Genomic DNA, 27,585 nt, shown 5'->3' with positions numbered 1-27,585 from the left:
TCAATATGCAGACCTCTAAGGACAGGTTGTCATTGTCTTTTCTGTCATTCACACTAACTGAATTTTGGCAGTCCTCCACGTTCCTATCCTTGATAAGGAACACTGTGCCCTGGTTGGAGGACGCCTGGAGATCTTCGGAGCCATCCGAGTCTGCGCAGTAGACATCGCGCTCACACGGCCACTTCGGAACTCCATTTTGAATATCATGGCCTAGTAGGCCCGAATGCCAACTTAAGCAAAACAAACAAAAAAGTAATTAATATACTGAAATGAAGATTCTAATGTTTAAACCCACGCTAATCCCATTCTGTATTAGTATTTTCCTAGCTTATAGCAACATTTAAAGCAATAATACTCACCATTCCGCAATACCAGGAACGCAAACCGCTACAAGGCAACATAAATCATGGAAATCTCTATCACAACGCATCCTACAGTTAATATGCGTACCACAGTTAATCATTAGAATTATTTGCCAAGCAATTAGCTTTTATTCCCTCGTGTTATTCGCGTTTATTAAGGTGCAGGGTTGATAAATTGTAATACACCAAACAGTTAATACAAGTTAATATTTAGTAGAGTTACGTAATTAGTATTTTATCATGCAAAATAGAAAAGGTATACAAAATTTAGTTTTACCTGCTCCACCAGCGACAATTAGCGTTTTTAGGTCTCGCTAGCGTAGGCTGCGCACATGCGCAGTCTCGCTGCTGAGATTTAATGATATGGGGTATTTTCTGTAAGGGGTATTAAGCCCCGCCCCTCTTTTCCATTGCCTGGCGTCACCGTTTATGCTAAACGGTGGCCAGCCATTGGAAAAGAGCTGTTGGTGATGTATTTGCTCGGCTTTCTGATCCGTCCCATTTGGACGGGTTTGTCTGCCTTCCTTGCGTCGCAAAAGGTTTCTTATCTTTATGGGGCCAAACACATGGCCCCATAAAGATAAGAAACCTTTTAGCAGGCGAGAAAGCCGAGCAAATACGTCATGGCAAGCGCTTGTAGATCTACACTAACTCCTACTTAGCAAACAATTTCTATCCTGGTATCCCTTCAATATCCCTCGTCTGTCTAACGTCTGACCCCCTTTCCGACACTGCCACCTCACCTTCCCAATAGTTGCTGCTTCCTGCCGCCATCTTTGTTGTCCAGCATCACCGGAGCCAGGTCCGGGGATAGAGAAGGGAGCAGCAAATAGAGCGTCTTCGACCGGTAACTCCAACAGGGCACTGACCGTGGGCATAAACAGAGGACCACTTTGACAGATATTCAATACGCCGGTGTGGCGGCCATCAAAAATTGGGTTACTCTTTATTCAGTAAAATTGCAGGTCCGTCTGTCAATTTCGTTGGAGAATCAGGCATATATTTAAATGTAACTGTATAGAAAGTTTGCTACTTAGACAGACTGAACATTAACATTATATTTAATGTTAGATTCAGTCTTCAGGAGGGTTAAAGTCTGCTCTATGAGAAATCGCAGTTTCTTTAGGCTCGCGATGCAGGAACAGAGTAGCTTCCCAATAGAAGATGGCCGCCGAAGAACAGACACAAATTAGTCAAGTGTTCTCACGATGTTGTTAAAGGTAATCGGTTTTGAAGTTGCTGGCTGCGGTTTTATCGGCTGTGGTTGGTACCGTAGGGAAGTGTAAGAAAATACCAGCTCTATTCAAAATATTTTTTATTTGTCAGTTTTCTTAAAAGAAAACGGAGAACACCATACAGGGTTTGTTCAATGATTTTTTGGACCCAAGATTGACTGAAACGGAATATGTGAACATACATGGCAGCATACCCGAGTCAGACTGGAGAGTCCCGATTTTTTAAGCAAACAATGGCCATAGCAGTAAAGTTTTCAGACTGGTATGTGTGACATTTCCATTGTTACAGTGTAGTTATGAGTGACAAACTGCAAAATGTGTGATACTTCTTTGAGTGACACTTTTTCGCGAGTAACAAGAAGCAATGACATCCTATGAAAGCAATACAAATCAGAAATTACACACTTTTGAGCAATAAAATGCTATAAAAAGTTATTGGATGCTATAACAAAACCCCAAAAATGTAATGTCACTAACCTACTTTGCATAAAAGAGTAAGTCTGTTTGCACATTTTGCGGCAGCCTGTCATATACTGAGTGAAGTGCAATTTTAAAACAATTACATTCACATTCACTGTGCTTTCAGTTAGTCAGTCAGTTTAAGCTTTATTTCGGTCATAGACCATAAAAGTCAAGGATCAAAAAGAACAGTACATGAGCCCACTAATAGCGCAATTAATAACAAAGCATTATGTTTTTTAAGAATGGAGATACGAAAATTATATGGCTCACCAGCAGGACAAATACCTAGAATTTTAAAACCATAATAAAAATAGTAATAAAAAAACCATAAAAGAAAAGATTTCTAATTTTTAGGTCTCGCTGAGTCAGCGCGCATGCGCTGCTCGGAGAGAGTTTAGTAGGTGAGTTTTCAAAGTGCTGCTGGCTGGCGACAAGCTTGCGATCACACGAGCGTGCACGCGCGAACCGCCAACCTTCAGCGTCATCTGTCTTTCCTCTTGCTTGCTCCCTGCCTCCGCCCCTCCCCCCGCCTTCGCGCTTTCAAGCGTTCGGGATTCTCCCAGTGGGTGCATCTCCGTCAGGCAATATCACGCCCTCCTTTGAAATGCGTCTCGAACTGTGATGAGTGAAGCCCTAATACCCTTTGATATCTTATCAGATCTGTCTGACAGGTCTGGGCTTTTTCATTTGCCCCTTCTAGAGATAAGTGCTGTGTTCTGCTTTCCTTCTCTGAGAGAATCTGCCAACTTCGGTCCCACAGGCTTTAGCAGCTGAATTGTACACTCTCACGTTATGACTTTCTTCACAGACATAGAATCCAATTTTATGGCCATAATCAAACACGTGGCTGCCGAGAACGAGCGCAGCACAAAATGTTATTTCTTTGAAAAAAAACATGCGCTCCTTGGGGAGGCGGAGACGTGTTTCCCTTCCTTACATTCCGGGATTTGGACAGAGCAAAATGAGCAAATTGCGTCGCGCCAGGTAGTTGCTGATACATGTCTCGGTCTGAAGTGGGCTCTTTGTTTCTCTGCATTTCCCTCCTGCAGACTTTCTGCGATAGGATACTGTGTCCACTTAAATTAACCACTGACATGTTCTCCGCATACAGTACCAAACTAGGTTAGTTGCAAATGGAAAATTACTACTTCTATACTACTATCTCCAAATGTATCGGAAACATAGGGTGTGGGTTGGGTGTCCCATTTGCCCTCAGTTTTTTGTTCTTTCTGTCCTGTCTGTCTGATTGATATCACGGTTTTTTGTGAACCTACTCCCACGCTGTTCTGACAGCTTTTTTGTGTTGGGGATTTGTATGTATGTATATGGTATTTCTACAGTGCAAAAGGTGTAGAGTGGTGTAAGTGGTCAAAGACAGGCTTATAGTCAACGAGTAAGAGGGGAGGAGAGGACGCTGGTTGTGGATGATTAATGCATTGTGAAGTAGTTTTCTTTAAAGAGGTGAATCTTCAACTCTTTCTTCAACGGGAGCAGCGTCGGAGTGGTCCTGATGAATAGGAGGAGGTTGTTGCAGAATAGAATACAAGCATTGGCATAGCCAATAGGTCTGGCCTTTGGGACCTTATAAGTGTTTAGCCATGCAACAGTTGATGCTGTTGTACCAATGATATTGTGCTGCATAACTAAATACTTATAAGGTCCCAAAGGCGAGACCTATTGGCTATGCCAATGCTTGTTATTAATTTTTACTCGCTTATGCTTCTGTAGTCATCGGGTATAAGGCCAATATGATGTTACTTTCATTAAGTTTGCCACTTAATAATCGCTCCAAACAATTCATAAGGCTCGAGAGCTCTGTCCGACCACTTTAGATGCGGTTAGGACTCTAGGTACAGGAAGGGGTCAGTAAAGGGTGCTCATGTACAGCGTTCCAATACCTTCGGGTCGAATTCGCGCTATATAAAAGACGGGAAAAAAGCCTCGCTCTTCACAGGATATCCATAGGTTTCATACACTTAAAATGGAGGAGACCGTGCCGTTCACATTCTAGTGTCTCTATGATGCACGTAGTTTCAACGGGCAGGCTTTAAAGACGGAGCATGTGACGAGAGAAACACGAGCCCTCCCCTTTCTTGTCAGGGTTCTTCCCCGTAGGAGGAACACTGCCTGTGGGTCACGTGATGATCGTAGTGAACGACAGGGCGTGGCTGGCGGAGTGACGCCGCTGCCGTCGGAGGTCCTGGAAGCAGCTGGGCTCTCTAGGCCTCCCAAACCACAATAACAAACGGCAGTGATCACCGCGCGCCCCTGTGTTCACGCGCAGCCCACCCCCACCTCTTACGGCGAGAGATGGCGGCGGCGGTGAGATCTGTGCTCGCGGCCCCGGCTCTGTGAGACCGCGGGTGCGCGGGGCCGCTTCTGTTCCCCCCCCCCTCCGTGTGTGAGGCGGGCGCACAAAGAGACTTTGCCTGACTGCGTGCGGAGGTCACAGGGCGGGCCTGGCAGGAAGAGGTAGGCAAGGGGTCAAAGGGCTGGGTCTGAGACAGTCTTTTCCACTGCCCGGAATGTGTGTGTTTGTGGGAGGGGGCAGTGCCCGTGGATGGCATTCAACATAATTCTCTTTGTGGAAACAGTTTGTCTGTCAAGGCTGTCCCCTAGTATTCCATCTTTGGCATTTGAGTATTTTATATTGAGAGTCAAATCACTTAATCCCCCCGTGATTACCGAAATTGAATGTCCTTGTGTAATATAACTGGTGCTCATGTAAAGCACTCCAATACCTCCGGGCCGGGTTCGCGCTATACAAACAAAACTGCGAGAAAGAGTGACTCCTCTTCCTGGGCCCCTTATACTTCCGTGTGTATGTGGTTGTCTCTTTTCTTGATTGTATGCATTTCCTATAGTATGTCTTTCGAGGTTCTCTGCGTGTCCCCACCTCCCTACCCCCCCTTTCAGTGCAGTGGATGCCACCGATCCAACTCATGTGCAAGCAGTCCTCCACTTGTTCCCACTAGTGCCCGCCCATAGTCCACTATCGCATTTTTTTAGCACCTTTACTGTGGCATCGTCTACATTTTAGCCGACCTTTCTATTTCTAGTACCGTGTCGTTTATCTTGGCGCTAGTGGCATTCTCTCCCCGTCCGCCCCCAATCTCGCATATTATTTCATAGAAACAGTTCTTAATCTAATGTTTGTACTAACTCATTCATCTCTGGTTATTCTTTATTACCGGAGAACCTCGCACCCAATTTTATCTATCTTTTGAAGTCCTTCACAACAGAGAAAACTGTGAATGAATTCCCACGTGCTTTCTCCCGGTGTGGATTTTGTGGTGGTATTTGTTTACGCTAGCTTGTGTTGCATAAATGCTTCTTTGAGTGATTGTACCCTCTCTTGGTCCTAGACTCGCACCTCTTGGATTTCCACCTCGCTGTTTCTTGTGCACCCGGGTTGTTTTTGTTGAAGACGTATGGTGCTAAACCACTAATTGTAATTTAGTGTGCTGGGGTTTAAATACTAGAAGACACAAAGGCAGAGACTCCTTATTAGGGTGCTTTCGTTGATTGGAGCTGCTGACCTGCCTGCAGTGGCCTACTTGGAATTAATCTCTGCTTGTACTTGACGCCTTGGCTTTGTTCGTGCAGTTTTCGCAGCTTGCGGGCAGCGGACGCTCCGGGGTGGGCGGTCCTTTTTGGGAAGCTTTGGTGCATCAGTGTTGATGCCATCTCTGCTCCTTATTGTTTGCCTGATTTGCTGCTGGGAAGTGAAGGTTTTGCGGTGGTTGATGGGAGAATCTTACTGGCCAGGGATTGATTGAGCAGTTTTGAAATCTGATAGCAAGAAATGTTGTGTGGGTTACTATGTGTTAATTTCAGATCGGTAGCACATTGTACTGTCGCTTAAAATAAAATTGCACACCCCCTAACTTTCCAAATTGATATTTTCACTTGCAATGGATTTCGTTCTGTTGTCGTTTTGGGTATTTCACAAAAAAGTTAGACACAGACATATAGGCGACAGGAAGTTTGTTTATGCAATGTATAAAACGATTGTTGCGTATCCCAACATTTTGAGCACATAATAATGCTCTGCTTTTCAAGGAGAATAGTGCTTCATAGACATGAAGGATTTTAACTTCTTGTTTCTGTTTTGGACGGGATTATACGATTCACATAGCAGACCGACAATTAACTTGAACGATTTGTACTTTGTGTGCACAGTTTCGAACTGTAGTGTTCTTTTGACGTAGGCTGGTTTTTTCCTTTAAGCAATAGATTTTGTGTTTTGGCAGATAAATTGATGTTTTGAGAAATAGTATCAGGGGTTGGTATTCTAATAGCGTTAGTCAACGACCTGACTCTGTGTGTGTGTGTGTGTGTGTGTGTGTGTGTGTGTGTATATATATATATCTATCGTGACCCAACACGGGATTCCAACAGAAACGCTTTGGCATCCTGATTTGGGTGTTGCTACATGTTGAAAAATTAAATCAAACTTCCGGATATCGCGTGTGACCTTTGTTGGATATGCAGGGAGAATGCGGCTGGATGATCATCGTTGCTGCGGAATATATATATATTCTATAATCCGTCACGTTAGTACGTCACTCCAGCGCCATGTAAAATGACAGGCAACACACCAGGCAGTAATAGAAGTGTTACAGATCTTTAGTGTCATATGGTGGTGAAAAAATACACCCGCTGCGTTTTGGGCAAATATTGCCTTCTGTATATCTAGCTAAAAGGTACTTTGTTTTCGAATCATTACCACATTTGGAATGTCTTAACTAGCCTCCTACCAAAATACCCTGGTCTGACCATCCAACTAGCCCTTTCGTAAAATATTTTCATCATTACCCCCTCAACTGATAATCCTACTTGCTTAGAATCATTTTGCAGGCTAATGAATTTTAATACGACTTTAGGGCATTTTCGTTTTGAGGAAAGGAGCCAAAATGTGTGAGCCCATATGGCGGTAAATTAGTAGTTTCGCCATTTTCTGTAGGTCATATTCTGTCTTTGTGGTATTGTGGTTTTTAGTTGGTTATGCAACATCCATGTGTTTATGGCATAATAGTAGTCGTCGAGTTTTGAATCAAAGAGGTCTAAGGGGCTATCCATTTAAAGATTATTTGGGTGTCAACTTCATAGTTGGAACCTATAATGTATGATTTATTCAGATTTGACAAGGGGGTTAGGTATAAGTTTTTAATAAAATAGGGAACATTATAGACCCCTGTGGAACTCCACAGTATTATGCGTGAGGTGGTGATTTTAAACGTGGTAGGTTGACTACACTTTGTTTGCAAGATAAGAAGCAATTGATTTTAAAACACTTTCAAATATTCTGATATTGTGAAGTCTGTACAGTAACGCGCAGTAGTGGACAGTGTGAAATGCAGCACATAAATCCAGAAGCAGTAAGATGCTACTCCGCTTTTGTTCACTGAGTTTTAGTTTTTCCCAGACGTATATGTCTGACTCTGCCTGGTCTGAATCGGACGGTTGGTCCGACAATAAGCCATTGATTTTTTTTTTGGGCATATACATATCGTGGATTAATGTAATTAACTGAGATATTAACCTGATTTTTGTTTTGGCGTCGGTTCCCATGGTTACGATTGTGGCGAGGAAGGTGCACAGCGAGGTTATGTCCCAGTTACTTGCTAGTGCAAAACTTCGGTTATCCAGAGTACATATTTTTTTTTCCACAACGTGTGGCTTAAAGATCTCAGGAACCAAAGATAACCGCATATGTTGAACCACCTTAAAAGTAACAAACTGTCTTGAGGCACAGGGGTATGCCACTTGATTGAACATGGGACTAACATTTCTGACAACACACAAGTTGCCACAAGAAATTTCAGAGGAGGAGCAATAGTTAGTCAGTGATGCTGATTAATACATTTAACAAAGTTTAATGAGCTGCATTTCGGGTAAGACTGCAAGGACATCTCTTGTGTCTTAATGCCACCACTCCTCCATGGAAAAGTGTGATCCAAATGACCTTCTGTCTTCCTCTGACTCATCACTTAAATTAATAGAGGTCACCCTTTCTTACTGAATAGCTAGTTTAATATGAGTTCCTTGTGTTTTTTAGGTCGCGCCTGGCGAACACAGCGCGACAGCACTGTCGCCAGCGAGATCTATTGTTGCTTACTTGCCTCGGAAGTGGGACAGGAGATGGGCGCAGGGCGATTGGCGCCTGTGAACGCGCACGTACAGCCACGCGGTGTGCACATCTCCTGTCCCCCTTCCGTCCACGCAAGCCAGCTGCATGCAGTAACTGCGCCCACAAAAACTCACCAGCTGCCCCCAGCCAGTGCATGCGTACTTGACAACAAACACACGCACCACCCCCCATGGTACAACTGAGCCCCACTCACCGGGCTCTTTTGTGGCTGCTACAGGCTCCGTCTCAGTCTCAGGACTCCTCTGGTCTCATCTCCTCCGCCTTGCATGACCTGGCACACGCGGGGCTCTCCCTCAGGCATGGGAGCCCCGCGTCACCACTTATCCTCTCGGCCAGCCACTCCGTGGGCGTGGGCTTCCCGTGGAAGACGTAAGTCCCGCCCCACGACAGGCATGACTTTGCCTGACTTCCGGTTTTCGCGCCGAATCGGGCCAGCGGCGGTGATAATTTCACTCCGCGCATAATGAGGGGTAGGCTTCACGAAAAATATAAAGCGCTTGTCTTATCAGAGCCCTTCCCTCGTGTGAACTCGTCCCTTTTCTGGGACGTATGCCAGCTCCGGCTCTCCCAGTACCTGGATCTGTCCTCTTTTTTTTCTGGGGGAGCCGGGGGTCACCTCGGGCACGTTAAGGCAGTTCACCCTGAACCTCTCGGTGGGCAGAATATGATTTCAGCTCCCTTGAAGTGGTGGACTCGGCTAAGCGCGCAGTGATGGACTCCGGGAGCAGATTTCCCTCCTTTCCAACTTGCACAAATGCCCACTATCAAAAAGCCCTACGCAATGCTGGTTATTACCTGTACCGTCGTGCACTGCTTCATGCCCCGCATTTTGTCTGTTCGGTGCCCGTGCCATCTCTACCACTGTGCCCTGGTGCGCGGGCTCCCACACGATAATTACATGCGACCCGATACGCCGTGTCCCCGTGCAATGCACTGTGCCTGCTCTGTGCCCCATTTCTGCCTGCGCTGCTCTATGCGCCCCACTCGCTGCCCTCCCCCAAACACTAGCACTTGCTCTGCTGGTGCTTCGTGTGCCTTTAGTGCCCCGAACTGCCTGTGCCTCCGGCACCCTCTGTGCGCCTTGGGGCTGCAGCAGGCACGACTGGCCTGGACTCTAGGGGGCACAGGCAGATGGTGATTTTTCACTGCTGATTGCAGGTGGTGGTTAATGGGGCGCATGGGGGGGGTTCACTGTGTCATGCAGATCTCTGCTCAACACTTCTTACACAGATGTAGGGGGTCGTAAGCTCAGCACTATACAGATGCTTAAAGCGGGCATGCATGTGTTGCACGAGTGTATAGGCACCAGAGTTCGTGAACTGCTTGAAGATGCACTAGTGCCGGTGCATAATGTGGTCCTGTAGGCGCTGACCACCTCCACCTGTACATCTTCAAATTATGTTTCTACTTGCAAGACAGATGTATTTTACACACCGTGCTTATCTGCCATTTTACTCTCTCCCCATAGTGAGTTTTATGTGACTCGTGTTCTGTATCAGCTATCCACGCATACGCTGACAGACATCTTACGAGCGGGTTATTTCTATAGTGTCTGAACTTCCACGGCCACTTGAAGGCGCCTTGTGGATGAGGCGATTGTAGACCTGTACCCCCGTGTGTGTGTTTACCGATGAGAACGCTGTTTATTGGTGATCTGGATGGGTGTTTGTAGACTGCGTGCGAAGTACAGAGGACACACTTAGAAGAGATTATCGTTGGCCGGTGACACACAACCTGCACACGGTGTGTTTACAATTATATTGCAGCACCATACCCCTGTTTACATGCGCTATAGCCGTTTAATTGTGGCCCGTAGGTATGGAAACGGATTACGGGTGACACTACCTCTACACATGTTTATAGGCCATGAAAAGCACACTGGTGGCATTTGCGTGTTCTTTGTTAATTAAATGACATGAAACTCATCGTCATTACCTACAACTACAATTTCCGAAATAAAGACAATTTTGATAAATGCCTGCACACACACACATATATGTGTGTGTGTGTGTATCTCCGGCTCTTTGATATTTATGTAGGGAGGTGTTTTAGTTGTCGCTTAAATACCAGTTTAATATTTATATTTTCCTATTTCAATTTCTTCACAATCCATGCACAACGGAATATAATTAAAATAAGAATTCACACAGTACTGGGCAGGTCCCAACAAGGAACATTCCCAATAAAGCCGATTTTATGCCTCACTTTATCCAGACATGCGCGCCCGACAGTGAATTCTCTTTTTTTTTTTTTTTTTTTTTTTTTTACAGGACCTGTGACGGGGAACACGCCTCCAGTTCTTAGGAAATGCTATTTTTTTTAATTATAAATATCATTTAATGTTGTACCAATTACCGACCCCGTAGCATCTGTAAATATGATTTTCCATTTTATTCTCAGCTGTGGGGATTTTGGCATGTTCCTTTGCAAGTTGTCGGCCTGTAATCCACGCCGTGGGTTACAAGCAGAATTTGTGAACATCTTACTGTTAATTTTTTTTTTCTTTTTAACCATAATCGTAGCAACAGTTATACGAAGGATATCTTCTGAACAGTTCTTGGCGTGTTAGTGCGCATTTCTGAGTGGTAGTACGTGTGCACTCGTGCCTAAACGTAAGAGTTAATATGTATGCAGTTAAGTTTTATATAGCTTTAGTGTGTGCGTGCTATATATGTTTTGTGGGTGGGCTGTGTGCTTGTATAATTTGCATATGTGTGTGTTTTTTAGCGTATGTCTGCGCGGTATGCATGTTGTGTGCGTATTCACTAGATGTGAGCTTCTATTTATGTGCGTTGTCTGCTTTATTTGTGGGCATACGTTTGCTATTGTCTCGCAGCTATGCAAGTTTAAGCTATTGGCATTGTAAATGGCTATGCCTTTTTATATTTTTAAAACCAAAATAAAAGGCATAGCCATTCAGTGCCAATAGCTCAAACTAGCGTAACTGCGAGACCTATTGCATTGTAAATGCTTGTTTTTTTTGGGGTAGGACACTGAATTGGAGGGAAGGCTTCACAAGGGTGAAAGGCTGAGACCGGGAAACTGATCTGACATCATACATTTACTTCAACTAACAAAAAAGAGAATACAACTTTGGCAATAAAACGCTGTTTATGTGCTATAATTCTCCCCCCCCCCCCCCCCCCCCCCTCTTTGAATCTGTAGTTGGGAGCTTGTGATGTCACGCCTGCTGAGAATATAGCCTTAATGCCAACGTCCGCATGTTGCGCAGTGTTGACAAGAAGGGCTCATTATGCAGATTATGTCTTGATGCTCAAGTGAACATTTTAAGACAAATGAACTTTCCTGACCCAATTGCTTAATTGCAAGTAACACACAGAATGTCATCCCCTAAAAAAAAAAAATTGCTACTAAACTGGCTTTCCAGATCTGGCTATTAAATGTTCCGTTTTAGATGCGTGTATTTCGAACCACTACCCCACAACTTTCCTTACAACGCATCCCTCCTGCAGTCCTACCCATGAGTGATCAAAACTCGCATCACTGAACTTAAGTGACAGGCTCTCACAAGGCTGAAGCTCTCCTGTGCTCGGATACAGATCAATTGGCACCACATCCAGCTGCTCATGAGTGGAGAGCACCTACTTTGGTTTGTGCACTTGACGTGAAAGCTGAGCATACAGCGTGAAGGCAGGTGCTCCGTTAAAGTCAACATGAACAGCTCTGTTGTACGGAACTTTCTATGACTCTGGCAGAGCATAACGTTGTAGACCACTTATATCTCCATTATTGTTCTGTTTATTGAAAGCATGGCCCTGAAATTAGTTCAGTTATTTCTGCCTTTCAAGAAAATGACGTTTTAACCCCTTCAACTCAGTGACCGCAAAACAAAAGGTAAGGTCTTTGGGAGGGGAAATAACACATTTGATCATCTGAGTTGTGACCTAACAATCTAGGTTCTTACCTCAGCATGGTTCTAGCAGTGCATAATGTGGGTTTTCAACTGTGTGCATGTTCCAGACTAAGTTGGTGTCCATTTTTCTTTGATCATTTGAAGATCTTGAGACGAGTACTGCCATTGCACCCCGGAAATTGGTGTAGCTTTCAGCCTTATATCCTCATGACTGTCTGTTTTTAGCTTGAACTTGTTATAGCCAGGTTCAGCTTACTGTGACAGCTGTTTTGTCCAGTAATTACCCCATAAGTATGCACAAATTGCCGAAATCTTTGCAGGAGGCTGTGTTCTGGGTTTAATAGCTAGCAACAAGTGTTCACCATGAACTCATTTTGAGAAAATGTTTAGTATTTTTGCAAGTGTTCGCTTTTGCATTGATTCAATCCTAAACCTGAACAAGTAAATGATATAATCCAAATGCCTAAATTAAATCGATACTTGCAATATTACTTGGTTTGTGAAAGTAGCCCGAGGAGTATATTGATTAATACTTCAGCCGAAATGAGTAATATTTATTTAGTTAGATTTTTTAAAAATAAAAAACATGCTCACACACCAAAGTATATTTATAATGCATTAGCAATAATTAGAAAATTAGTGACATTTGTGACCCCAGTCAACTGACCATAACCAACTTTTATTAAAATATGAAGTGACTGGATTTTAAAAAAGCAACAGGCTATTAAGTAAGAAGGATGTCTTTTGTGGTTCTGATTCAACGTTTCAGATCAAGGACCAGAGTCTTTTCTAGTGCTTTCAAGACTATCCTTAATGGTTGCTAACGACATTTCTACCCAACTGAGGATATGGGAGTCTATTCAGGTTAGAGAATTCCTGGGGTCTAAGGTCATTTAAGCCCCTGTAGCAAGCTCCAAATCAATTATAGCATGAGTCTCCTTAGTCACCTAAATTTGTTGCCCTTTCTTTAAGTAATTCATGGTGGATATATATGCATTGAGTTCAATACCATGTAGTGTGAAATTTCATTTTTAATCTGGATCGCCTTGGAATGAGCAAATGATCCGTGTTTCTCAATGTAACTTTCATTCAATTGGAAAACACAATGGGCGGAGTACAGTAAGTGACTCACCGCAAAGCCGAGGCTTGTTACTGGAGGATTGGGATCAAGAGGCCGTTGGAGAATTCCAGTTTTTGCTATTGCCGTTTTATTATTGTTAGCAATGCCAATTGCTCAAACTTTCAGCAATTTAAGACCTCTTGCATTGAAGTGCTTGTTACGGTTTTTGCCTGCTAGTCAGTTGTAAGCTGTCTGATTGTGAAAAATCTATTGTTGACTTACCAATAACTGATAGTGGCCTTACAGTCCATCCATTAGGTGGCTTTGCTGCCACTCATTTGCTTGTCTTATTTTTTTTTGCCTTAGTTATTCTGGTCGTCCCTCCCCTAAAGTGAAGCTTCTGTACCATCCAGCCTTTTCATGGACAGTCTTGTGTCCTTCCACTACTCACTGCTAGGGAACAACTTTTCCTTTTTGGTTGAACATTCCATTAGAATACACATGTTTGCCAGCTCTCGGTCCTCTCGGACACCCGCGCTCTGTGCTGCTCTCTCGTGTCCTTCCCACACTATTTTGCTATCTCCCTTGTGTGATACTGTTCCTTTCTTGCCCACCGTACTTGTCTTAATTTTATTGCTAACTGCAGCTGCTCCTTTGTATCCGTCCGTTTACCATACCACCACAGGGCGATTTTTATTTTTAAGAAGGGCAAGACAGGAACTAATTGCATGGTGATATGCGCATGCATGTTGATGACCTGGCCGCTGGTTGCTTGCTGTAGTGCTATTTTACCTCCTCCCCCTTTCTCTTTGGTCGATGCAGCACAGGACATGATTTTTTGCTGGTTCTATGTAACCTTGCCAAAAAAGGGTTTACCTATTGGGCTTGCCCATTTTTGTTAGATCTGTGTTCTGACAACTTAACTGTCAAACAGAGCGATTGAAAATATGTATAGTGGGCTTTGCATCTACCCCTTGACTTGACTTTGTCAATCATGTCTTGGCACAACTCACAAGCATATTGACCTCACATCTAAAGCTATTGGTTGTTTGATATATCCGTTGCCTCCATCTATTGAGTACTGTCAAGGTTGTTTTAGTGCAGTCGTGAAACCAAGTTAAGATGCTTTTGACTTGGTTTTGGATTAACTATACATATGATGCTGTGTATCGTGGCAGAGGTGTGGTGCAACAGCCAGGGTGGCTGACTCCGGAGCACAGGGTTCATGCTTCACCCTGGTGCTGACAGCAGGTCAGCCAGCACCATGTGACTCTGGGCAGTAGCTTTGTTTATCTCCCCGACGGCCCCCAGCGCCTTGAGAAACTTGGGGGTGATTTTGCGCTTTACAAATACCAGGTTATTATTGGAGGGGGGATAATGTAGAGGCACCAGACGGAGACAGATCTTAAGACGTAGTTTGATCAGGTAAGGGAGTTGCAAAACGTGTCCGTTTGAAATGGTGTGAGGTTCATTTTCTAGGTTTATCAGTGTAGGGAATATGTGAATCTAGTTTTTATGGCAATAAATCAGACTACCCTAGTTTGCGCAAATCATTTTGACCTGTGATTATATAATTTGTCTGTGGTCTATACATTTCCATTTTAAGGAATTTAAAATAATGTTTACTGAGCATTAGTATCTATCATCTTACTCTTAAGGGTGTGCATTTTGTGGGTCAGGTTGATTTTAGACCATTTGTCAGAACCCCTTTCAGAGGGCCATGCAGCAGCTACTGAGCCCAACGGTGGTGATTTAGGCCTTTTTAATCCGAATGTCCTGGTGCCCGACCTACTATGAATCCTGAGCAACTAGATCAAGTACCCCTTCTTTGTTAATTCTTATTGGTAACTGTAGACAAGCAAGGGCTCCCTTGGGGGCAGAGAAAAGTGTAGATACAGGTAAGCGAACATGACTCATAACTCTTAAGTGCTTACAATACGAACAATAAATTGATGCCCAGTCTAATAATGACTTTTGTAAACCAGCATTGGCATAACCAATAGGTCTTGCCTTTGGGACCTTATAAGTGTTTAGCCATGCAACAGTCGATGTTGTTGCACCAAGGATATTGTGCTGGATAACTAAACACTTATAAGGTGCCAAAGGCGAGACCTATTGGCTATGCCAATGCTGGTTATGGTCATGCAAGATTGTCAATACTCAACTTCATTGGATCTGACAGTTGTTGGGAGCGTGGTCAATGTGCTGATGGATCTTGAATTTTGAAATGATTATTTGCAGCAACATGAAAATGCTGGATGCCCCTACACAGTGCCACACAACTTATTTGAGTCATCCAGCATTCTTCAGTTTTCACTGCTTATTGTGAAGGCCACTGGAATAATGGGATTACGTGGACGCGCCTTTTTTTTCTCCAGATAAACATGTATTTGCTGCATTGGCCACTTAATCCATCTGCTGCATTATCTGCAGATGTTAGCAAATCAAGTGTTTCTAGCTCAAACCGATCACAAGTTACTAAAAACATGGCAACGTGTTCACGTGCAGCGGAAGGCCACATTGCATAGGTTCACTAGTATTTGGTTGTCAAACTAGCTTTAATGAAGTTACATTTTTGCCTGACACTTAACCATCTTTAAAAAGTACAAAATAATGAATTGATAACAAAACGTGCTGCATAATTTGCCATTTCATGCTGTATAATTTAGTCAACCATGCCTCAATCCGATATTCCACTGTCACATCATTTCGGTAACCCTCCTGATTGAAGTACCTGCTTGTCACACAGGCATTATAGTGAACGTGGGGAGTATTCTGCTGAGGCAGGAATGTAATGCTCTGATCACCAAGATCAACTGAAGGGCACTCCTGCAGGGGTGTGGATAGCACGGGCATCTGAAGAGTCAATTCAAGCAGCCACCCAAAGGAATAGTATTTAAGACTGGCGCTGCGTCAATAGGATGAGTGAACATCTGGATATGCACGTGTATTGTTTTTCCTCCACATTTAACTTGCTTTGGAATCCATGTTTGTTGTGGATTATCCTTGGCGGGTCTCAGTAACCTCTGAACTTAGTGCTATTGAGGATTGCTGGGGGGTGTCAAAGTTGGCATATGTCTGTAGAGATCCGGAGTCGGGGCAGGCTCTCGTTAAAAGAAGCATCATCCTGAGAAGTGTCTCGACTCGGATACTCACACTGGATACTTGTACACCTTTAGTAAGGCATAAGTAACCAGAATAGTAGGTACTTGGAGTGCTATTCTCATGATCCCATGAGCGTAGCCCTGCAGCTTCTATTACATGTACTGGTGTTCAGGGAGTGTTGTTGTAGCATCACAGAGATACCAAAGAGCACCCCACAGAGTCGATGACTTTACCTGCCCCACATAATTGGTGTAGCCAGGGCAATGATAGATTGACTGTCAGCAGGGTCAAGACGCGTGGGTATGGTGGGCATGTGAGACTAGAAGGTGAATGCAGGTTTGAGGACCACAAACAAAATAGTTTAAATAGATCGATTAACAAACTCTAAATTAACGTATTAAAGAGCACGGGTGGCTCTGTGTTGTTCTTCCACTGAGTTGAATGGACTAACCGCGTGTATCCCCGTGTCATTTCAAACATCTGAAGGCAGTTGAGTTGGGCACCTGTGCGTCGCACATTAAGCAGGAACACCTAGATGATTAAACATAACTGTCTAGAAGTCGCTAGGTCGCAAAGCCCCACTTGCTCATGAGAAAAGCAGAAGCATCTTTAGAGTTTTCACAAATCACCTTTAAGTATTATCGTTCGAGTCCTCCTGTGCGCAGATGTTACCCTGACTCGCTTCTGACAAGTAAAGTCCCTGAGGTCAGTTTGTGGGAAAGTTGCCGTTTATGAGTTTGGCGATACAACGTATGCATACACATAAGGGGGCCATAAAAAGTGATTGTGTGTGGGGGGAGAGATATGTGTGCGGTATACCTTTGTTCTGTTTGTTGTAACACTAACTGCCTAATACGATGTGATTGTACTTGTCCCTGTGTGTGCTAGAAGAGGGCTCAGGATTTGGTCTTGTGTGATCCACAACAAGCCCACTGCTGACTGTGTGTCTGTTCTTAGCGCCGTGTACCAGAAGAGGGTTTTCGCTGGCTGTGTTTTGTCTCTCAGTACTTGGCCTTTTGTGTGCTAGGACAATTTCCTCTCTGGTTTTGTGTCTCAGTACTCGGCCCTGTGTGTTGTAGAACAAGGCTTTCGGATGTGCTAGGGAAGGCCCTCTCTGGCTCAGTGTCTCAGTGCTTGGCACTGTTTGTTCTAGGGCAAGCCACTCGCTGGCTGTCTCCGTATTTTCCCCTCACTTAACAGGTGTGACAGGGGCACCAGGCCTCTGCCGGGCCACTCCCTAACCCTCTTCGCTGTATAACAATCTGCTACGGATGTTTGCTCCAGCCTTCAAACACCTGCTAAGGTCGCCACCCCATGACACCTGTTTAGACTGTGACTGTAGGAAGGAGGCGGTCAATCACAGCACGGCCAGGCCTGTGAACGTGACGCAGCAGATGCCAGGCAGGTGACCGGCACAACCATCTCACGGCATTATTACACAAGGACAGGCCTGTGCGAATGCAGCAGAGATGCCAGGCAGGTGACACGTGACAACCGAGCTCACTGCGTTGCAGAAGGACAGGCCTGTGCGCTTGAGGGGTAGGCGCCGGGTTGCCAGGATAACTGTTCAGCGCACCCCCTGCATCAATGTGAGTGCCTAGGAAGGCGCGAGGCGGGTGACGGGCACAACCAGCTCACTGCATTATTATACAAAGACAGGTCTGTGCGAGTGAGGGGCAGGTGACAGGCACAACCAGCTCACTGCATTATTATACAAGGACAGACCTGTGCGCGTGAGGGGCAGGCGCCGAGTTGCCAGGTGAACTGTTCAGCACACCCTCCAGTATCGATGTGAGTGCTTAGGAAGGCACGAGGCGGGTGATGGGCGCAGCACGTCTCACTGAACGAACCAATGACAGCCCTGTGCTCGTGACTGGTGCAAAACGGGTGACAGTCGCAACCAACTCACCGCATTCGGTTGGATAAGCCTGTGCGTGACACCTCGAATGACATTAAAAAAAAAACCTACATAATCTCTGAAAACCACACAAAAGGGTAGTGTAGAAGAGTGACGCAGAAATGAGAGGGCTTGTTTTAAATTAAGAAAACAAAGGAAAGCTTCGCTGGGAGGTGGTAATTCTTTGCTGAGAAAAGGTTCTGGCAGTGAAGAGTCCTTTACAGGAGGTGTTGAGGGACAGCCTGACCTCGAAAAGGAACTTGCAAAGAAAAACAAGCCCGGAAGTGGTGCACGGGAGAGAGAGAGAGGGGAGCAGAAGGTGAGCCCGGGAGTCGTGCGTGCGCGCGCTGTCTGCTCATTTTTAAGCACTGTGCTTGTGGCGTGCCGCTGCTCCCTCCCGCAAGGTGGATGCCGCCACAAGCACGAGTGTGTGCTTGAAAATTACCAGAGCGACGGCTAAAGGTCCTCCTACGCAGCGCATGGGTGCTGCGTAGGCGAGACCTAAAAAGGAGTGAATTACTTTTAACTGTAGACTTGCAAAGGAATAACGAGATTAATGAGCAATGACGGCATCCCCTTGAGGTTAGGGCACTAGTTGTTCTCAAGCCTATCCCTCCTTCTTTCTTTAAGTGATTGGGGTGATTCACCATTCACTGGTGGCCGCATCCAGAGAATGCATACTACTCAAGAGTTCCCCTTTGACTCTTTAGTAATTAGTCAAGGGTCTATGGTTCCGCAGCACCCTAAGCAGTGAGTCCCCGGGGCACCAAAGGCCCAGTTCCAGTCTTACCCGCTCTAGTGGTATGGAAGAATTCAGCTGTGCATTTAGTGCTAGTGCCATTGCCTCCGGCTTTCTAGAGTATCATCTGATTTTGTTTGAGGGTAGTCGGGCTGCTCACAGTACGCATGACTGCACCTGGCAGGTGCAGACTCTGTCTTTCCAGCAGCGCTACTGGTTTGTTTCTGCGATGGGAGCAGCTCTCGCTCTGCATACACAGTCACTCTTTTCGTCAAGGGAGGGGGTGGGATTCGATCCTCCAGCTCCTGGCTGGAGTCCAGTGAGGGTGAGTCGTCTCTGACAGTCCTTGCGATCTTCGGGGTATCAGTCAAGTGTCGGTGTCACAGCCACAATCTTTCTGTCCGGGAAAGGGCCTAAACTCTTGGCCACAGTAGTGCCGGCAACCCCTCCTGGCATACAGGGTTGCCGCAGTTCTTGCACACTCTTTTGGTGCCATTGCCCTCACTATGGTGGCCCCACCTGATGCACGGGGTTGCCGATTTTAAATGTGGACACAAGTCTTAATGCTCCTGGCCTAATAAGTTTAACGTGGCTCCTCTGGCATACAGGTCACTGCAATGAAATGGTGCGTACCTAGCACTTCCTGCATGGTGCTCCTTTCACGTCTTTGATCGCTGCAGCACTCTCCTCAAGTATGCGGGCCGCCGGACCTTTCCTGCACACTGGGAACAACCAATCAGAGCGCTGCCGTTTTCATACCTTGTTCAGGGAGTCGTCCCGATAGCGCTTCTCTCTGAACTTTGTTCTCTTAAACTCTCCTCTTCCTCAAAGGGCACACTTGTCTTGTCAGGCAGGCACTGGTGCGGCAGGGCATCCTTGGGTGATGTTTCCTCATCTAGCAGGCCTTGGCCCCCAGTCCTTGTCACAGGCAGAAGTCTTGCAGAGCTTCCCCATCTCACACAGCCTGTCTTGCTGCCTGGTAGATGACGAATTTTGGGGTCTCACCCGTACCACCTTATAGCCCATTTCCAGACACCAAATGTGGTATAGTGTGTGGGCCTTTGAAGTTTTGTTAGTGTTCTGCTTCTTTTGAAGTGTACATTTCTCCTTTTCTTCTTTCCTTTTAAAGTCAGTTACAGCAGGAAAGACTCCGAAGTTTATTGTCCCACAACACAGTTCTTGGGAGTAACCAGAGTTCACACCTGGATGTCAGCCAGTGATGTGTACATTAAAAGGTTAATTGTGGGCCACCAGCCCTACTCTTTATGATTCTCTCATCGGTCCCATTTCCTTCATGAGCTGTGTTCAGGCCCCTTATTTGTGATCTATCACTGAATCCTAGAGCGAGCTTTTGAAGTGTGAAGGGAGTTGATTCCTCCCTTCCTCCAGTGTGTCCCACCCAGCTAACAGGAATGCTGCAGTACACTAATGCTTTATTTTTGGGGTGTGGGGGGTGATGCCTCTACTCGTGTCTTAACCAGGCAGGCCTGAGCTTCTGAAAATACCTAGGGCCTTCCATGTAATTAATGTACCATTGAAGGAACACTTGCACTCAGTGTAATTTCACAACACACATGCTCTCCAGAACTATTACCTCCATGCATTGTGCCTCTACTGTTGAACATGCATTCAGCGCGCACATTGTGCGCGCTGCTCAGTAAATGTGGATTTTATGTGTATACCAGGGTGTGCTTTATGCAAACACACACTTGGCTAGCACACATTCACCATGTGCTTGCTGCATAACTTTTCACCATTCATGTATTGTACCTCACGCAAACATACATCCATCCTTTACATGGTGTCATTACACATGCACTACATCTCTCAGGTAATGTATTCCTCACATACACCCAGTACATGCACTAATCATACATGCATTGTACAGCACTGCTCTATCCCTGCTCTGTACACTTCCCATGCACACATACATCCAGTACAGTCGTTACTCCTCTGGTGCACCGCACTCCACATCTACCCGATTTGGGCCAATGGTGATTTAAGCGCACTGCAGCAGAACCTTTAACAAGCTGAGTGAAACTGTAGGCCTCACTCCAGTGACACAGGATAAAGAAGCATTGAAAATGCAATAGGTCTCGCCCTTGTTTAAGTTCAAGCAATTTTGTTTGTAATTAGGTGGCTTTTTAGCTTTGCTTTTATTAGTGTTTTTGAAACTTACATGTACGTAATATGCATATGTATGCATATAATAATAATCCACATTTGTAAAGCGCGAACAATCGCCCCGTAAGTGTCTCTAGGCGCTGGGGGCAGTCGGGCAGATTAAGCAAGCTATTGCCCAGAGTCACGTAATGCTGGGCTAATCTGCCGCTGGGGATCGAACCGTGATCCCCAGATTCCGGAGTCAGTCTCCCTGGCCGCGGCACCACACCACTTACATTACACTCCAAGCATAAACACACAGGCACATAAACCACTGATAAAGACCAAAACCACACACACCCCACAGACACATACCACACCCACATACCACACCCACAGACAAACACACAGCTCATGCACATATACTACCATACATACACACAACAGACATGCTCGCAGCCATTACACTCTACATACGATTATCCGATAATAAAGGCCTTTGCAGTTTGACATTCCTGTGTAGTGGAAGGCGGACTGTTTCTTACGCTGTTGGATGAAACCGCTTAAATTATAGTACGCTGTCCCTCAAGGGCAGATTAAGAACCAGAGTAAGCCGCTGGGGAGAAAAAAAAACGGAAGACTGGAATCAGACCAGAAAATGGGTTGACGTAGAACCAGGGCTTTTGAGTGGAATTAAACAATCGGGATGTCCTTTAAAAGGGCTGTAGCCGATGTAATTATAGGCGTGGCTTAAAACTAACTAAAAAAAAACTGCTTAGCATAGTGTGCTGCCCAACTGGTATTTTGCTGCCTCTGTCATTGCATCAAGATATATAATACAACAAGTATTGTTAGACCTACAAATAGCCAGAGCTATGAGCTTTGTCAACGGTTGTCAGTTGTATAAGTTTAATAAGCAACATCTACGGCTTCGTTGTATAGAATATTGAAAATGTTTCCGTTCTGAAATGATGAAACTGTGAAACTATAACGAGTCTCTTTGAAATTACTTCAAAGACGTAGGGGTGGCACTGCTGTAGAGTTGAGGTTTTTTTCACCCAGAGGCTGAATGCAAAAAGGGAGAGCCCGATAGAGACCAGTCTCAGCACCTGCTTGCACTGGCAGGACCCGGCCCATTTAAAGCCCTGCGTTGAACAACATTGTGGAAAATACAAGCAAATAAATAACGACTCCCGTCCATTCATTGACCCGAATGTTTGTTCTGCCTTTATTCATTTGAAGGTACTTGGTCCTCAGACTTACCCAAGGTGGGTCATCACAAAAGCCCTGTGTGCTTGGACTTCTCAACCCTCCCTCATTGGACTAAATTCCACCCTCCAAACAAGCAAAATGTCAGATTTTCTATCAGCATTCAGTGCTTTAAATTGACATACAGAAGCGTTGGTACTCACTCTACAGCGTAACTGTTTTCTCCTGTGGCGTGCAGATACCCTGGAAATTGGATCGCCCCCCAAAACCTAAGTTGCAATTTTCCCGGAAACTCAAAAGGTTGGGATGTGTGCTGAATGGACAGTGTGACTGGTATGAGTTGTAAAATCAATGTATGGGGAAGGTGTATTGGGCGATGCGATGATGGTCCATGCAAAGGGGGCGGGGGAGTTACAAACATCAATTGCAAAATGTAAACTGCTGGCACAACCCATCCTGGGTGGAGGGAGTCTGAGGATAAAGCGACAGCAGTTGGCGAGTGGGGCTCGTAATTCTGCCTGTATTGGTACGTTTTTTGGTGTTAAACTGTTTTAAACCGGTCTGCTTTGCTGTGGCTGCTGGAAGATGCAAATCATCGCTCTTTGTTGACAAACGCCTATTGTTTGGATACAGATTTCCCTACACAGGTAGCAATTGTTCTGTGCCAATCGGGCGCGCAGCAATGGCACTGCCATGCCGATCACATACCTACCACCAGTGAAAAGCGCTCACATTATTTGGCGACGTGGCAACAACAAACATTCCTGTATACACACCCACCTGCAAGACCCTGGGGACCAGAATATATTTCACGCCAAGTTGGAGAGTTGCGCGAATACAGAGGAGCAGTGCCCTGGTGCCGTGCTCATTGCCCTCCCCAATAATCGGATGACCGACAGACATCTGGTTGGACTTTCATCAGCAAACTCACTTCGCTGCGAGCGTGACGCAGTCGATGATAAACAGGTACATGGAGTTTGGAACAAAGCTCGGGTACCATTGGCGACAGACCAGAGGGCGCCAGGTACATAAAATCCAGTAGGGGAACACCTGTAAGAGAGGCAGCCTACACCTCCCATTCCAGGCAGCATTCTATGATCAGCGCGGTCCCGAAAGTGAAAGAGGACCGCGCTGCAGCCGATCTCTTGTCTTTATGGGGCTATGTGTTTAAACACATGGCCCCATAAAGATAAGAAATCTTTTGCGACGCACAGAAAGCAGGCGAACCCGTCCAAGTCGGCTGTCAGAAAAAGCCAAAGGGAGGCAACCTCCACAGCTCTTTTTCCAATGGCTGGCCACCGTTTAGCATAAACGGTGACGCCAGCCAATGGAAAAGAGGGGCGGGGCTTAAAGCCCTTTACTCAAACCCCTGAATCATTAAATCTTGCCGAGCGAGCTACGTGTGTGCGCAGCCACGCTAGCCGAGATCTAAAAAGGACCTGTTCACAACTACTGATCACTACTTGGTGTACTGCCTCCTCCACGTGCTGCTTAACTCTTGGAGAATAAGGTAGTCTTCCACCACTTTCATGGTAGAGCTTAGGGTGGCCCTCCTGGTCCAACAAGACCGTATTCCGTAAGACGGGCCCATGTCATGGTGCACATGCATGATCCGTGTTTACCTATGATGAAAAAAAAAGAAATCAGCAATAGGGGTCCAGACGAGTACAGTTGTGCACTCTGGGCAGCGGTACACGTTTTTAACCATGCAGAAGACTTTTTCCATCCCAACACAGTTTCAAAGCTCCGAAGGAAATATTGCACTGATGAAAAAGTGCTCAGTGGGTTACACAGGGTATTATTGCTGCAAGAGAATGTTAGTTCTTTTCAAAAGGAGTTCTTGTGTTTTAAGTATTTGTTTGAATGCATGCAACATGCAATCTTTGTGCATGCCAGTTGTACAGTTTGATCACAGATCTATCATCGTATGGCCACCAGAAGAGTTTAGACAGAGAAAAGTTTGTTTTCGACTCATTTGACTGTAGCAAATGCATGGCAATTTGATTACAAAATGTAGTCCCTAATGGTGGATTGTGCGTATTATGATCACCAGGATGGAAATGTTTTCTATATTTTTCTTCTGATAAGTATAGCATCTGTGAGAGATGGTTTGCGGAGAGTATGGATTGTTTACAGAGGCATCGAAGAGGACTATTGCTCAAATTATATTCAAAGGAAATAGGTTTTCTTTAATAGTTTATGCTGATACTCGGCTGACTTAATAATGCTGTAGAGGTACCCTGGAAGGGAGTATGAATATGTAGAGATTTTGTCCAGTAGAAAGAACTCCAGGAAATCACTTCATGATCACTTTTGAGAGACTAGTTTGGCTCGGAGTTTGTTGGTGGCAAACGAGGAATTAGTTTAGGGAGTCAATCATCATATGGTCGTTGGACCTCCAAACTTTGCTCAATAGTTCTTTTGACAACAAGGCTGTAGTTCTAAGTTTTTTTTGTAATGTTGATATAACTTTAGGTATCGAGCATTAATGGTTAGATACAAACATCCTTTCTTTACCACTGGGCTCCGTTTTAGAGCGGTTTTCAAACTTTTTTAGTCAGTTTTAAAGTGTTTCGCCCATCTCTAGATCATAGAAAGCACGTTCTTCGAAATAGAACAGGCTCCTTTATTTTAGCAAAATCTTAATTCGTTTTGATATGTGCCCCCTTTAAATTTTCTTAATACACATCCTCAGTTAATCTTTATTGTATTCAACTACATTATTGCTCTGACATTCTGAACGCTGTTACATAGTCAGGAGTATCTCATTTGTGTTGACAGTACATGAAAATAAGACATTTATATAACATAAATATTTAACTTTGCGATAAGCATCAACCAGAAGTGTAGATTTCCTAATATAAGCAGTCTTCTGTTTTCAGCAGTGTCTTCGTACGCAAATGGTGTGAGCAGTGCTCCACTACGTGTACGTAATGGTGGTTGTGAAGTTTGGCTCTGTCTGGTTTTTTTATATACTGCATTTTTTAGGCAGATGTGAACATGGGCATTAGTCAAACACCACACAGTCAAGAGAGCTGACCTATGGCCTCATGCTGTATGGTGGGCAGAAGAGTGAATGGCACCTGAGCAGACCAATTGAAACATTGCAACAGTCAGTGATGTTTACTTGTTCTCTTGCATGTTAATAGGATGTCAAGTGCCAGCTGTGGGCTATTTAACACATTTGTGAGTTCTGGTAACTGTAGTGTTCTTTTGCTTTAAAATAAACATTTGTCGCATGCACCTGGTAACTATTGTTTACGACGGGAAACCCCAGGACTGGAAACGAGAAACCTACAGCCTTGAAGCATTCCAGCTTCTCCATTTGTCTGTGAAGGATGTTTGCTGCTGCCACCCACAAGTGGTGGCGGTGGCTTGTATGTCATTGTTGCTTCTTGTCGTGATAGGATGTGTGTAATTTTTCTTTCCGAGAGGATTGACGGCAACTGTCGGTGTGTCCTTTTTGTGCCTGTTCTGGAAGTAATTGAAGCGTGAGATAATCCTTTTACTACACGAAAGCCAATATATTAATTTGCTTTGCTTATTTAGGTTATTTTTTAGGTCTTTTCAACCCGCTCACCACTTTCTCTATCCTCCTCCCCTTTTTACATCTTTCGTCTCTTTAGCATTTTTGCACTTCTTTACACTCCTTCATTTTTGCCCCCTACTCATTTAACCTTTTCAGTCTTAACTCACCTTTTCCTTTCCTCGCTGTCCTAATTTCCTTGTCCCTTCTTTCCCCTGTACTCAACACCTAATCTTTTTGATATGTCTGCCTGTTCTCTCATCTTCTCTTTTGACCTTAATTCTCTCCCTTTCATCACTTCTTCCTCTTTCTTGATCAACCTTCTGTTCGTTGTCCTCTCCTTTGTCCCCTTTTTTTTCTGTTCATCCACCATTTTCTCTGTTGTCTTCCTTCTTTTTCAATCTTTCGTCTTTATTTACTTCCTTAATTACTTGCCTCCTCAATGCATTTTCCCATCTGATGGTGTATTTATGCATTGCTAGTGGTTTAACCAATAATATGGTGTAAAGGGCAGAATGCATCTCGCCTTGGTGTGACACCCTTGAGAGGGCTTAGATCGTGAGCCACTACAAAATTCTGGTGGGGCAGTGAGATTATGAAAGGAACTTCGACAAACGTATCCTGTTAACAAACAATCAAGATTATCACTGTGCGATCTTAATTATTTATGGGCATTCTGCCACTTACACAATTAACTTGATTCCTACCTGTTCTGCTGTGGGTGTTGACTTAAGGCTAAGACCTGGTCTGATTAACTCCCCTCAACTTCGCTAGAACCGGATAAAGGGAATTTGGATGAGGAGAATGAGAATGCTACCCTGGAATACAAGGCAACATTTGCTCATAAATCGAGAATTAGTAAATATCCGAGTTCTTCAAAAAGCATTTACATGAGCAACATGCGTACACCTGGTTTTGTTCCTGCAAAAGAAAGCTCCTGTATTCTTAAATACCCTATGAACTGTTCCTATTAATTCTGTGTATCAGAAAACCTTTCAATGCAATCAAAGTTAGTTAATTTTAATATCTGAATCTTTCCCCCAGTTTGTGTGTATTTGTTAAATTTTATTTTAAGATTAAACTGTCACTTATTCACTTGATCTTGCAAGAGTTTCTCTAGAGCAGTGGTGTCGTAAAAGTACTTGTTCTGGAGAGAGTGAGGCAAGGTCTCACCAAGTCTCTTCACTGGTCTGCAAAATATATAAGGCCTCTATGGTTCCTGACGCAAAGTTCCCTGATGCCATTAGTTAAATAATACCGAATGTTTCGAGTGGAAGAAGCCCTCTCCCCTCGACTAACTGCACTATCGGGCTGTGGGCAGAGGCTAAACGCCAGTGGTAGGTTTTCTCTGCAAATGTTGAATACTAGTCCTGACATGGTACTTGAGATACTCATAAAATTACTTCTTTAGTCTCCATTCTTTCTAATGAAGAAGAATGTGCCCCCTACTCTTAACGTCCATTAGTCTTCTAAAGGGATGCCAGGCAGACAACTAGTTAAACTGCATTGATCTGTATGCATAGAAACTTGGAAGAGCACAGCAAAGTATGAGGTATCGCTTCAGGAATCTGCCCCAGGAATAACTGGACCAATTGCCGTGGCTGGGAGTTTGTAGAACACTTATTACTTATGTTAACATTTTTGTATCGGGTTTTTAATAAAACACTAATGAGCTTAATCTGTCGACTTCTCAAGTTTTCTCTTGATGGATGTGTTCACTACATGATTCTTTTTCATACTTGAGGACATGAAACGTAAGCATTTCTAGCTTAATAGTTATTGTTTTATACTATGGGTGGACCATCCAGTGCTTAATTTCTTGTGTCTTGCTAAGCGTTTACATCCCGTACGAGACTTTC

The 27,585-nt window shown here is 44.6% G+C and overlaps 1 protein-coding gene across 2 annotated transcripts in view; it reads left to right on the top strand.

Annotated features, from left to right (window-relative positions):
* The first annotated feature begins 4,181 nt into the window (after positions 1 to 4,181).
* AFF4 (ALF transcription elongation factor 4) overlaps positions 4,182 to 27,585 on the top strand; it is an 862,537-nt gene continuing 839,133 nt past the window's right edge. For both annotated transcript variants that reach the window (XM_085618067.1, XM_085618066.1), the window contains exon 1: positions 4,182 to 4,531. The gene's annotated coding sequence lies outside the window, so the exon portion shown is untranslated. The remainder of the gene's footprint in view (positions 4,532 to 27,585) is intronic.

Source organism: Triturus cristatus, chromosome 7 (assembly GCF_964204655.1).
Source record: "Triturus cristatus chromosome 7, aTriCri1.1, whole genome shotgun sequence".
Classification (NCBI taxonomy): Eukaryota; Metazoa; Chordata; class Amphibia; order Caudata; family Salamandridae; genus Triturus; species Triturus cristatus.
This window is presented reverse-complemented; position numbering and strand designations above follow the sequence as displayed.